Below are 14,866 nucleotides of genomic sequence, written 5' to 3'. Positions count from 1 at the left end.
ATGACTTATTATATCAAGAATAGTTTTGTTTGTGAAAAAATGTGACTTCCTCACTTTCACCTGCTTTTACATGCAATGTTATCGTATTAATTCCCTTTTTAAATGAGTATCATGCTTTAGGAAGTTTACTTTGACTTCCTGAGTAGCGTGTCCATTGAAATCATTCGATAGGGGTTCTTGTTTAGAACCGCAATCAACTGTATTTCGGTTATTTGATCCATTTCACTTACTAATCAGATCCTTAATAACATGTCTCACTTCTAGAAAAGTGTTTAGATGAAGCTTTTCCTCCTTTTTGAGCACCACCAGATCACACCGTTTATCCCAGGCCCAAAGGCATGGCGAATTCCATGCATGTGCGTTTATTTGATTGTTTAAGAGTGATTTCCGGAAACCAAGTATTAGAGCGCCAGGAGCTGCCTTGTAACAATTAGGGGGTTAAATGGTAGTTGGCCACACAGGAGGGCATCGCCACACCGCACCCCTTTTCCTGCCCCTCAGAGGTCAAAGTTCACGGAGCTTTTCAGGAAACGTCAATTTCTCAACTGCCCCAAAGCAGGTGGACACCATGTTGGCACTGTTTACCCAAACGAAATTAAGGAAGTAAGGAAACAGCAAGGATGAGGGTGTCCCGTTGTCTCTCCTGGAGCTCTGACTGTATTCCGTGACGTGCGCAAAGTGGCGTTTGTTATTATAATTTTGGGTTAATCCTGCCCTCCGGCTAAAGCAAGTCTAATTTAACTTAAACTTTAGTTCAGGTACTCCAGCTTTGAAGCTGATGCCCTTAAAAGCTGGTCAGTAAGCTCCCTCAGAGTTATGCACTTCCACCGTGTTATTGTATTGGGACCTGAAGATGAACCCTCCGGGGAAGAGTTAGCCATTAGTAAAAGGATCAGACTGTTATTTAAAGAGCCAAGGTCAGATTTAGAAGATTGAAGGAGAGATAAGCTCTAGCCTTCAGTGTTTTGATTATGAGGTAAACAAGCGTAGAAGAAGTTGGGACGTCTCTTGTAGGAACACTCCGCCCAATCTCCCCCTCTTCCCCAATGATCGCCACGCACCTGCGAGAGGAGCCGGGAACTCTGGTGTTGTTCTCCTTGACACCAGCTGCCATCACCAGCGTGGCCAAGGGCAAGGTCACAATGCCGACCAGAGGGAACAGCCAGCGGATTGTTTTCGCTCCAGCAATAGACAAACAGCCGCCGTGGACACGCTGAGACAGCCAGCTGTGGCCGTGACCTTTACACCCTACAGCCTGACCCCAAATTAGCACTATAAAGGCAAGCAGGGATGACAACTAATTACTGGCCTCTTGGCTGCCTTTGGCTCTACCTGAGAAAAATGCAGCTCAGATGTGCTGCTATGTGCTGTTTTTTAAAGCCATAATAGTGAGGTATGAGTACAGTTTAATATATTTCTTATATTAACAAAGTATTACTCATTGGGTGAACAATACTTTCCTGTAATGAATGAATTGTGAGTTAATATATATAATATGTATAAATAACACAATTACAATTATTTGCTGATTTGAACTAAAAAAGGATAAATTATTATACCACAAAATGATATATATCTTTTCAAAACTGCTATTCACTTCTTAACTGAGCACCTATAATTTTTGCTTTTGACTGCAAAGACTGTCATGCACCATATTTTTTCAGGTGAATTATTAGTATTATTATAACTATTCTTTTCAGTGACAAAATTGCCATTTTACTAAAACACACATGTTCATCCTGAGACCTATATTCACTCGCAGACAAGCCCCTTTAATGGCATCGATTTTGTAGTCTGTCCCTTGACAAGCTCCTTGCTTAAAAAATAGGTTTAGTGGGTTCATACGACATAACATTCATTGAAACATTCATTAAAGAACTGAATGCATTGTTGGCTCAGTTCCCTACGATGGAAATACCCACATAGTCGAATAATTATAATAATTTCAGCACTATAATCACCGAAGCGTTTGGTAAAAGCTGTGTTTTACAGCCCCACCAACAGGTTGTTTTCTGAAAGTTTAGCGCAAACACAATTCTCACGAAGATGGTGCTCCACCTGTTTTACCACCCAAATACACTCCTGCTGAAACGGTTCAGTTTTCCATTACGCTTCCCATCGACCGCAGGCTCGTGAGCTCGTAGCACATAGTTGTGCCGATGTTGCCTGGTGTTCTTGCGCAGTATGTCGCTAAGTTGGCCTTATCCCATTATTAGGCTAATGTAATGGGCTGTCCTAATCCAAACACACCAACTCGGTGGACCACAGGGGGTGAAACGTTGGGGCACCATGTTATCTGGGCACAATGCGGCTTCTTCCACTGATACTCTGGCAGGCATTAGGCCTGTTCAAACAAGTCCTTCACACCAGCTCCCTTTTAAAATGATTTTCTCCCTTCAGTCTCTCTTTTTCTCTCGCCCCGGCTCTGACTGACAATCACATCGCTGGCTGTGCACATTCTACGGTCTTTAATGCCAAATTAAGCTCCGGACTCTTTTATTTTAAATGGGGGAGCCAGAGAGAGTGCTGACAATCACGATTGTGCCAGAGAGAGGAAAAATTAAACGGTATTTAAAAAATACAGAACCCCACATTAAAACCCTCCGCCACAATTGCTGCTAATTGGTAGATTATCCGGCCGCTCTTGGAAGCCTAATACACGGGGTGAGGAAGAGGAGACCGGGCCCCCGTACTCTTCCTCAGAGCGGCGGGGTGTGGGTCCAATCGCGTCTGAGTGGGCGAAGGATTAGTAGAGCCATTGTCGGAGAACATGACCTTGAGTGGAGTTTAGTTTAGCCCCTCCCTGTCCTCTCCGCAATCTCTGTCACCATATTCTTTAACGGCACATAATGATACGCTTTGGGAGAGCCGCCGATCCCACAACAGACAGGAGAACGCTCAGCAATGCCAAAGGAGGTCTGATTTACAAGTATATAAAAGTGTCGTGTTTCATGTCCTTTTGAAATAAAAGAGAAACAACTGGTAATGAATTCCTAAAACTTGACCTTCCAGAGTGACAGACATAAAACACACTGATGGTGATTTATAGGAGTAGTTCAATCCAAATTGGCACTAATGTCCTTTTCTGTGGCACATTATGTTTTGGCTGTTAATTGTGTAAAAAAACAAAATCTTCTTAGGAATTTTGCTATTTTTTTATTTTGTTGAAACTGTGATGCACTATATCTGTATACACACATAAACACACACACACACACACACACACACACACACACACACACACACACACACACATATATAATAAAAACACTATATATATATATATATATATATATATATATATATATATATATATATATATATATATATATACAGTTTTTTCACACAAAAATATTGTGAAACATTAACAATGATAATATAATAATTATTATTAATAAATATAATACATTTAAAAATTTATCATTTGAAAGTAGTAGTATGTATGTGTTACCTTTTTAGAACTTCAGAGTTTTGCATTCTATTGATTTGAAGAATATGAACAAAAGAGATTATGCATTTTCAAAATATCTTTTTGTGTGTCTTCTACAGAATAAAGAAAGTCATACGAATTTTGAACAGCGTGAGGGTGAGTAAAGAAATGTCATTTTCGGTTAAACAATCCTTTTAATATTCAGTATTTTCTCCAAAGTCATGCTTGTTTCATTTGAACGGTGAGATCAAATGCCCAAGCTGTTGACGAGCAATTATCTTCATTAATATGAAAAATATTTAATTGCTCTACATTATAACTAACTGCTATTATATCTCCCTCACGTTTATTGCAAAGCCCCTTTTAATTAATCACTACTGCACCATAATAACACTCAAATTACATTTAAACTTCATTACTATTTGGCTTACTGATCCATAAACAGGGGGCCGGGAACAAATTAGCGGTGTGTTGTCCAGCATTGCGCTCCTAATAATTTGAACCGTAATCCTTTAATTGCGAGTGTGTGTGACTCGGATATCGTAGCAGGAAGACGTGTACAATGTCCACACCTGTGCAGCCGACTGCTTTTCAGCACTCTGAGTGGACACTTTACACAGTCCTTGGCTGTGTGATTTCCCAGAACGAGAGCGAGACCCATTACCGTCCCAAAGAAAGAGATGTTTTTCGGTGCTGCTTTTGATGAGCGGCCATTTGCATCAAAAAAGGCCTCAGTTTCCGACTGTAACTTGTGAACTGATCAAAAGGCCAAGCGATGTCTTAAAAGCTGAGCGGCTTTTCCCCTCTTTTGACATAAGAGAGGTTCTCCAGAGGCCCCCTTGCTGCTGTGGCCTTGGAGGTTAGCTAAACCAAGCTCTCAGACTGTACTGAACAGATCTGTGCGTTCCTCTTCACTGTGCCCCGTTTCAAAGGAGAGGCTCAGTCACAGCGTATCGACGCCCCCTTTCACTAAAACACAATGAGAACTACTTGTGTGCCTGCAATATGTGGATATGTGCGTTTCGGTGGTCATAATGTGTGTGCTGTGGAGTGCATGTTGGAATGCTTTTGGAATTAAAACGCCTGGAAGTTCTAGAATTAAACTTTAAGTGGCATTATTTGCGCCGTGCGGCAAGTGCATTCAAATCCTCACTACAAATCTGCTCAGGCTGTATGAGAAGAAATACAGTGAGGGTCTAAATATTTCAGACCAGATGTAAAAATGCGTTTATTTAGCAAAATCAAGTCAAATCAAATAAAAACATTATGAATATTATTAAAATAGTTTTTGCTTTTAATGTTTATTAATTATTTTGCAATTTATATCATCAGCATGACTGTAACGTTAAACTGAAAAACTGCGAATTTCAGGATTGTCCGTTTTTTTGGGAAGACTGTGTAAAATTTGTAGCCGATTGTAATGTGTGCCCACATTAACATTAAATATTTTCCAAATAGTTTATGATTTATTCTCTTTGTTTGTTTTCATAACAGTAAACCTGCTTATTTCAGTTTAAATACAATTTAAAAAATCAGTGTAGCCTCAGAGTTTTGAACCCCACTATATTTCCTGACCTGCCTCGCTTTCTTCCGTTTGTTCTGGTAAGGTAAGTAATAGCGCACTTCCTTTTAAAAATAAACATCACAATTTAGTCCATTCAAGAGCCATGTCAGTTTTGAAATCTAAATATTTGTAAAAACCTTTGCAGATGTCATAATAATTTTGACCATATTCAGCACTGTAGGTTCTACACCTTGTGAAAGGGTATATATATTTTTCAGTGACCATTATAAGCTAAGGTCCAGAATGAAGATGAGAACAGGTTGCATTTGATGTGTGTGTGTGTGTGTGTGTGTATACACACGTGCAAATCTCTCCTGATCTGCACCCAGCTGCTTTCACTTACAGGACATAGGGGTAGAGGGGTCACAAGGTCACAGCATGACCTCATCAAATTAGCCCCAACCGAGCGAGGTGTTTAGCACGAGTTAACGCTCGTAATCTGAAGGGCATTAAATGCAAATGCAGCAACCATATGCCCACTTCAAACAGGCACCGCTCGCTGGTCTCCCCCAACCAGTATGTATTCATTGCCCAATCATTCACATGCCTGCCTGAGTGTGTGGGGGGGTTTGTTAAAATGACAATGGTTTTCTCTCATACTGACCAGGTGCAAAACATTTCCATCCCTGCAGAGAGAAAGACTAGAATTGGGAAAGCATTTGATATCCGTTACACAAAGATTTCCTCTAAATTGTGGCATTATATGTTTTCTTTCTCTGCTGCACTCCTGTTATATATTTCACATCTGCTTATGAGTCAATAAGATGATGCTCATTTTTGTCCTATCTAAAAATGAATTAAAAAATGCATTAAGTGCAATACATACATGCAATGATTTATAATGAATTATTTAAGGGTAAAATATCATGTGGTGATATTTTACACTATTGGGGATGTTGATATAGTGTGGTCAAAGCAAGCGAAGGAAGAAAACATTTACAAAATACTTTGCTGCTCCACTTGATCTCTCATGAGACAAAGTGAGAGAGTAAAAGAGAGGGAGAGAGAGAGAGTGCTGCCAGGGTTGCTGATGATTATGGGTGTGAGGGCTGATTGTACACCCCGAGGCTGTGTTGCATGCTGGGACATATGGCAGCTCCTATGTGCTAATAAACACCTGTGGACAGAGTGAAACAGGGGAGACCCCCACTGGGCCTGAGGCCTTTAAAGCCACCTGTGCAGACCTCCACTATTCATGATCACCATCTATTTTTCCCCAACATCTCCTTTTGACTTTGTAATCTCTCTTTTTTCTGTCTCAAATTCTTTAAAGACGCACACAGTTTCTTTCCTAATTAAAAAAAAAGTGAATAAATTTACAGTCATTTTTTAAATTGTAGATTGTTTATTAGTAGGTAGATTGTAGATTGTTTACAAGGCAGCCATATTGAATGATATAACATGACCAAACAAACACTACTCACTCTATATCAGTAACTTCCTTATCATAGAAAACTTGGTAACACTTTTTTTTATGCTACACGTAACATACTATTATACTATACATATTTATATATAAATAATCTTAACCCTAACCATATAGTAAGGATAACACTTTATTTTAAGGTGTCCACAATACAGAGAAATGACCTAGTAAGTACTTAGTAGTAGCCGTTACTTACATAAAACAAAATGTACTTATCATGCAACTAAGTTATGAAATAGTTTGTACTTAGTTTGTAATTATTTATGTAATAGGCTGCTACTGTTACACATACGTTACAGACTGAGTCTGTTATGCAGCTACTAATGTAATATACGAGTAACAGTGGCTGTCTGTTACATCTGCATAATTACAAACTTTAATTACAGGCTGTTCCATTACATGATCGGCGCATTTTATTTCATGATTTTATTTCAAAACTTAAACCCCAAATCTCTATCTACTTATAGATTGCACGCTCATTTTAGTGTTTATATTGTCCATATAAACTGCTAATTTCTTCAGGCATCTGAGATAATTAAAGATGTGCGCCAAAGACGTACTTGTGTTAAAACAAGCGGTCTAGCACCATGTAGTATTATTCCGCTGGCATTTGAATAAGGAATGTTTTCATAATGCTCTCGGAGTGAAATTCAAGTGTTGGGTTAAGACGCACCTCCACTAGCGGGTCTGCACAGCTGCTGCCGAGGAGGAGGAGTGCGGGGCAAAAAGAGGGCATTGTGGGAGAGCTCCCCCCTGTCACTCAAAGCTCCTCTGATTAAATTTGTTTAAGCTGTAAAAGCACTTTGACAAGAGTAAGACTGTGTGCCTCATAACATATTCCAAATGCTAAACCTGAAAATTAAGGATGCTCTATCAGGGATTCCCAGAGAACAGTTTACTGCTTTGAAACCAAGAAAAAACAAATCTATTACTCAGGGTAATGTCTTTAAAAACTAATATTGCCACTGCTTTTAATATAACCTCAGAAAATATTTATTTCTCATCATTACTGACACACTTATTATCCATTATTGTTATGTTTTGGTATGAGATTATGTCGGTGAAATTCATGATCCCTTAGGCCCAGGATGGAGCGTGGTGGCCAGAAAGCACATGTCGGTATGTGTGTGAGATGTACACGTGCTTTTATACCCACTTGAAGCTTTGCTTCTCTCAGATTATTATATTCTTTGCTGTGGGTCCAGTCTGCAAAACCACATAACAGAGGGCACTATATAGAAAATATGTGGGCCTTTAATCGCGTGGGAAAACTATGCTTAAAGGGCTATGAGTGATGTCCTGGTGCATTTTTTAACTCTGAGATGATGAGGGCTGATAATCAACCTGAAATAATTTATAGAATTTCATTTTCAGACATCTGCTCCTCGTTAAAGGATTCGTGTGGTGCTCGGTGACCTCTTTGGACATTCTGTGTAATCTAATGAATTTGACCATGCACATGTGAATTTGTGTTAGTGAATATTAAATATTCTTTTAAAGGCATTCTCCATTGGTGTTGTTGAGTTTCGCCCTTATATTTACAAAATACATCTTAATTGAAGTCTGTTTTCTGAATTTAGTATTTATCATTTGGACTGAAATAATACTGAATTCATATTTTACACAACAGCTTTATGATTTGAAATCCAACATTTTAAAAACTGAATCAATTTGATAGAAATTTAAGTTATAGTTACTGTGGTGTGTGTATATATATATATATATATATATATATATATATATATATATATATAAAGAAATAGTTATATATATTAAATTTTCTTAATCATCATTGACAAAACAAAAAGGCAGACTTTTCTTTATTAAAAGGGTCATCATTTTAAAAAATAAATGCTCCATTTATTAGATATCGTTACTCAATGGTATTGTTCTTAATTTGTCCGAAAATTGCATATTGTGCCATTTTCTGATTGCATGGACTTTCCCAATATTAAAGTATAATTGAAATAAAAAGAAAACTTTTCATCACTCACCACTTCGTCAAATGCAAAACAAAATGTTGTTTATTGTTTTCTTGTGGTTTATTTAGCTTACGCAGACGGGATTCTCAACATCGCTTCAGTGCAGTTCTCTATTCCGCCATTTATGCGAAGACTAACATTAGACTACCCAGCTGTAATCCTTTTCCTGAGCCTCCGTCCTAAACAAGGGCCTTTTGACCCATTCATTGAGCCTGTGCCCTTTGATATTGAGGACTGGTTGTAGAGGAGCGCAGCCCCTTTTGCAATGTCTTAATAAGTAGCTTCAAACGCAAGGTATGGAGATCTGCTCTTGAAGGTGAAGGGTTAGCATTGCTAGGGCATGAGATCAAGCACTGGTTTATCCCAGCAGGGTAGTGAAAAGCAGAGCCACTTCAGACACTAACTGCCCGGACAATGGCGATCGGGTCGAACAGCGTTTGGATGAAGTGGTGCCCCTTTCACATCCGCAACAAGTGACAAAAGAGGCAGAATGAGAGACTAACCTGCTGTTTAGATAAATAAAGCTACTCTATCAGCTCTCATAATTGCTCCGGCCCCCTTCTCCTCTTCAGAGTCCCAGCACCCTTATTGTCCAGCGGCGAGTGCTGCATGGCCCCCTCAGATCCTCCTAATTGCTGACAGATTTGATTTCTCAGTGACGGCGGGAGCTCTGTTCGTGGCCTTTACATCCAGTAATTGCTTTCTCTTCTCCCCCTCGTTCTCCCCTTCCCCTTCCTTCTTCACTCCGCAGTCCGTCCTGCCCCCACTCTTCTCCCAAAACGGAATTCCCCTCTCCCCGTTCCGAACCCCCTTTTAATGGTTTCCTTCTATGTTAATAAATCCTCGCCATTTAAATCACATTTAGAGATGTTTTGAATAACTGATTCCAATTACCCCGTGCCCCTCTCGCAGAGGAAAGCAGCGCGAGTCTCGGTGCGAGACCGAGTCGGAAAGTGGGAAAAAGTACAGGGTTGAAAGTGAAAGAGAGGTCCTCGAGTCTCTCAATAGTGCATGAACGCATTCTGCGGAAGTTTGCAGGAGCCTTGTGAATCTCAGAATCACTGAGGTTTTTTTTCTTAAATAGTTTCCAATCAGGGGGAATTAAACTACACAGTTGTACGTCACAATATTTTGAAATTATTTTTCTTTTATGAAGTTGATGGTGAGGAAGATTATCATTATCATTATCATTTTATTGTTATTATCATCATCAATAGATTTCATCACAATAAAGTACTAATAGTTTTAATTTCATTTGAAACTTATTTTATTCTAAATGCATTTCTAAAGCAATTTGTAATATAAAATTTGCAATTTAATATGTCATTTATTAATATAATTTTAAAAGTAATAATTAATATTTCTAGATAATAGTTAAATGCTGCAATGGCATGAAAGATTAAAGATACACATTTCACAATCACGTATCCGTACGTTTATGTTTATATAATATATGGGTGTGTGCTGAGCATATTTATTTGTATATATAAATACATGAATGTATATATGTAAGAAATATACATATATACAAGATTTATGTATGTTATTTATATTTTATATAATGGGATGTAACGTGTACTTGTTTACCAAAATGTAAATGTTTTCATGCATACTTTCATACATACTGTGAAAATAAATAAATAAACAAAATCACAAGGATGTACACCACAGTGTTATGGAATACAAAACTTGTTCAAAACACGAAGCAATTTTAGCTCTGTAAATGTGGTTTAAGCATGAATGAAGGGGCTATTCAAAAGCAACAAACCTATTAATGCAACTCCATTAAAATATGTACAAAGCCTCAAGCATAAAATCAAAAAGAAGTCTAAACAAACAAATATGCTGCACTACAAAGTTATTTACAGCTAGAAAGCCACTTTTCCCCACTAATAAAAGTCCTCAACACACATACACACACGAACCCAAGTCTCATTCCCCTCAGGAAAGCTAGAGGGCCCACTTGAAAAAAGAACAGGCGCCAGAGCACAGCTCCCACAATCACTCCGGCAAACATTAAAAAGCTAATTATCCCGGGAACAAAAGTGCCAGTTTATTTTCACTTAACACAATTAGTCATAAACTGCATTTTGAGTTGTTAATCCAAGCCAGCTCCCATTCTCTGCCAATTATTCATAGTTGCATATTCATGCCGACCGTATTCAAAGTTTCAAAGCAAATGTATTTTTTTTCATGTGGTTGTGTGAGCGTTAATCACCCCACCCACACATTGCATGGATTAGCCATTTAGATAGGAGGCAGTATCAAGCCCGAACGCAGCTCCGCCAAGTGCTCCCTTTAATGTATATAGTGTTTATTCTCTTACACTGGTAAGTGGCTAGGTACTATGTTCTCTGTCGAAATCATTCTAATCCACTCTCGGAGTGGGTGGAATAATTAAATGATTAGCAAAATATAGAAATATTTAATGCGTCTTGCCTTTTATTTACCGGGAATCAATGCAGCCCCTTGAAGTGTCATGAAGCTTGAATGCTCGAAATCAAATTGGCTTGACATTCAGTTTCGAACGCTTGAAACTAATTCAAATGAACTCTGTCAACACGCGACCCTAACGACCGCTGACTTTTCATTACCGTGGTGAGATTTACACACCCCGCTGAAACTGACCTCTGCTCTTTGTTTGTCCTCCTCAGAAATGTTTTACCCCGTTGAAACCGATGTTCTGTAAAGAAAAGTGAAAAATGGCTTTTTTTTGGAGGTTTAATAATACAGTATTTTCCGTCTCGGACTTCTAGTTCACCTCTGAAGGTCATAAACCTCAATGTGTCAGTCAAACACGTCTAAGGAGCGTAATGTCATCTTGGTAACCTTTAGTGTTAAGATATCATTTTTTAATGGAAACGCCTCTCTGATGAGCGATGCCCTTTGTTCAGCCAGCAAATATACAAATAATTATGTGGCTTGCAAAGGCTTCCACCGAGGTACGCAGCCTTCCGATTTGTTTGCAGACCGTGACAGGCGAAATAAAAAAGTAGATGATCTACAGGCCATATTCGGGATATAACGGAGAATAGTAGGTGTAGAAAAACATCAAACATGAAGCTGAAAGCGTAACATCTGGATAGTGCATTAGCAGTCCGGTCAGGTATAAGTGATTTTTTTGGTAAGGTCACTAACACGTCTTGAGCAGCGCAGGATGAAGAGTGATGGTGACAGTAAAGCAGTGCTGTGACTCGCTGACCCTCCTGTGCTACCACTCCTGGGACACCTGGGAAGAGTTTTTAACAATACCCATGAAAGCTGCGCTCTACACGGAGGAGTTATTTAAAACATTTACAAGTTTAGACATTTTCACTGCAGTATTTCATTTTAGTATGCAAGTCCAGGCTTATAAAATATACTCTGTACACAATAATATAAATCCAGTGATGTAAAATGTAATACACACACACACACACACACACATAAAATTTTTATGTTAAAAAGGTTATTTAAATACACATTCTTTATATGTTAAATATGTCACATTTACAATTATTATGTAGAAATCATGTAAAAACGTAATAACGATAATAACGATAATGATAAAAAATAATAATCTTCCCAAACTGATGCCAATGCTGATATATATAGAAGGTTGCATACACAAAAAACAATTATTGTAACACATGACAGGGAAATAATAATGCTATAAATATTAATTAACAAGATTTATAACAGAGCACTCTATATACATAACTGACAACAAAAACTGTTAAAAAAACACGTTTAAAAAACACATAAAAAAAAAATAAAGTGTCACACAGGGAGTTCTGGAAAAGTCTTGATTATATGACGACTTGTTCTTTTTCACTTCTACAAACTTTACATGTATCTGTTTGTGACTAAATCTAAAATGTAACTGCAAAATGATATGAAATGAAAGGTTAGATTTATTAAAATTTATCACTGTATATAGCAAGAAAATGTACTATTAACCAATTAACAGGTTATGCTTTGTATCATTTTTAGTCTTTTTTACAATTAAAATTGCAACAATTGTTACAGTGTGTGTGTGTGTGTGTGTGTGTGTGTGTGTGTGCGCGTGTTTGTTATTTATTTTCTTATTTCATTGATGTAACTTGATACGCATTTTCTTTTCTTTTCTTCACATGCACGGACCAGATGGATCAACAAAACGTGATTTATGAGTACATGGCTTTTGCAGGTACTTGCAACACCATTTGCGGTATTAAGCAACCATAAATAGCTCTGGCTCTGCCAATGGGTTTGTACAGTACAGTACTAGCCTTGTAACTGTCTAATGTGGACACCAGTCCCAAAACATTTGAAAATGATTTCTAAGCTAGACGAAAGCGTGTCAAGACCCCTAGATGACTTCATCACAGCTGCAGAGTGAAGATGTGTGAGTGTGTGTACAGTAGTTTTGTACGGCGCTCTCTTCTGCCTCAGGGATTAGATGAGTGTGCTGTTCTAGCTGGAGCTGAACTTCACCCGATGTGCCTGTCTGCCTCTAGTCAACAACACAGCTGTCTGCCTCACCATGCTATCTGATTAAGGTAACAGAAAAGGCGTATTCAAAGAACCAAATGCATTTATTATGTATATTGTTATGAATTATGAATTGTTTTTTTTGTTTTACGTGTCTATGTTTTGTGTGAACTGTGTGTGTTAAAATAGAATTGCTTAAAGATGGCATTTTCAAAAAAGTTAATTATTACAATATAATATCCGAGGTAGTAAATCTGTGATAATCTTTACTTTTTTTTTTTTTTTTTAAGGCCACTGGCTAATAATAATTGTTGCTTTAAAAAGCCACTTGCTCATTTAAATTAATTTGGGTATTTATGACGGAAAATTACGCCACATTTTCATATCGCGAATATACACTAACTAAAGAAAAAATAAATACAGAATGCAATTTTTTTTATTTGTCTGTTGGATAACATAAATTCAAAATAAATTCCTTGTCATTCACATTTCCTAGAAAAAATTGCTTTCTTTTGTATAATTTAATATGCACAAATACAAGATATCCAGTCAGTTGTTTATTAAAACTACTCCTACCCACAATGCAACAATATATCAGTTATGGTATCGCTTGTACATGGCAGGTCGAGACAACCTTTATCGGCTGAACGGATCCTCGTGAGAGAGAGAAGACCTTCGCCACAATGCTAACCTTTGGCACCAGGTGCACACAAAGGCCATCAATTTAGCTAAATGTTACCAATAAAAAGAGATGTATCTGCTTATCTCATATTTTACAAAAGAGGACTGCACTGACATTAGCGGCTTAGATAATATTCGATGGATAAATATCATTCTCTTCTACATGCAGGCACGTGTCGCACCAAATGAAGGCTGTATGTAAAATAGTGAAACGGTTTTTATACAAAAGTGTGTAAGTTCTGAACAATCACTAGTATGTATTATTAACAACAATTGAATTTGATTATGTGATTTTTATGTAATTTCAATATGCAAACTATAAGCGGTTGATATGCAAATGTTGTTAATTCTCCGATAGAAGGCAGCTTTATCTGTCAGTGGTAGACAAAAAATAAATCAAATATTATTTTGTATTTGATGCACAGACCTGCGGAGTGTGTAGTTGTTTATCAGTTGTGCATTCAGTACAGTATACAGTATAAAAGTGTGTTTTCAATTGTGCGATTTGTGTTTAATTGACATGTGCTGATTACTGTAATTGCATCATGCCTTTGTCTGTGTTTAGGTTTTATGAAGCTGCTGACAGAATTCTTTCCATATGCAATTTAATAATAAATCTTTGCACATTTTCACAAATATCTTTAAGAATTTGATTGATTTGTTTAAACAGATTGAGAAAAGCCTCGTCTTGTGGTAAGATTTTGCTTATTCGGCGAGGCTTTCAATGTGGGTGTCTTTTCTTTGTGTATGTGATTAACCGCATGGAGTTTGATTTATATATATGCAATGTGTTTATTTAATTTATTCTAATATGCTGCTCAATATGAGCTATTTTCAAGCATCTTAAATAGATAAGGCTTTATCACTGAGGGAAGACATGAAAACAGCACGCCGTTTAGTGCGGAGTTGAGCTTCCCAGTGACTGCTAATAGGCTTTCACTAGAGCGCTTTAGCACTTTGAAGCCGAGGAGACTTAATGATCCCACAGAGTGCATTTCCATGCAGGGTAAAGCTGTTTCTCACACATTTTTTGAACTCATCATTACTTTAGATGTATAGCCTCTTTCCCCGTAACACTTCTCCTGCATGTAATACAGCTTAAATATGTCCCTGGTATGCAAATAACACAGGCTCTTATACTCCTACATGGAAAAATGGAATGCCGCCGCAACAGCTTTTTCTCCATTTCTCCTACTTCAGGCTATAAGTAAAACTGTGCAATAATAATTTCAAATTCAGAGAGAAAAAAGGTTCACTGCCTACCTCAAAGCTGTATGTTTGCTTATGCTGTATTACATTTTGGGGGAAGAAAGACACACACACACATGCAC

The 14,866-nt window shown here is 37.7% G+C and overlaps 1 long non-coding RNA gene across 1 annotated transcript in view; it reads left to right on the top strand.

The window, feature by feature from the left end:
- LOC122356287 overlaps positions 1 to 14,139 on the top strand; it is a 28,353-nt gene extending 14,214 nt beyond the window's left edge. The window contains exons 2-4 of the long non-coding RNA XR_006252306.1: positions 12,528 to 12,570; positions 12,816 to 12,922; positions 13,478 to 14,139. This is a non-coding gene — a long non-coding RNA (uncharacterized LOC122356287). The remainder of the gene's footprint in view (positions 1 to 12,527; positions 12,571 to 12,815; positions 12,923 to 13,477) is intronic.
- The last annotated feature ends 727 nt before the right edge of the window (positions 14,140 to 14,866 follow it).

Source organism: Puntigrus tetrazona, chromosome 13 (assembly GCF_018831695.1).
Source record: "Puntigrus tetrazona isolate hp1 chromosome 13, ASM1883169v1, whole genome shotgun sequence".
Classification (NCBI taxonomy): domain Eukaryota; kingdom Metazoa; phylum Chordata; class Actinopteri; order Cypriniformes; family Cyprinidae; genus Puntigrus; species Puntigrus tetrazona.
Note: the sequence above shows the minus strand (reverse complement) of the source record. Positions and strands in the feature narration are given on the sequence as shown.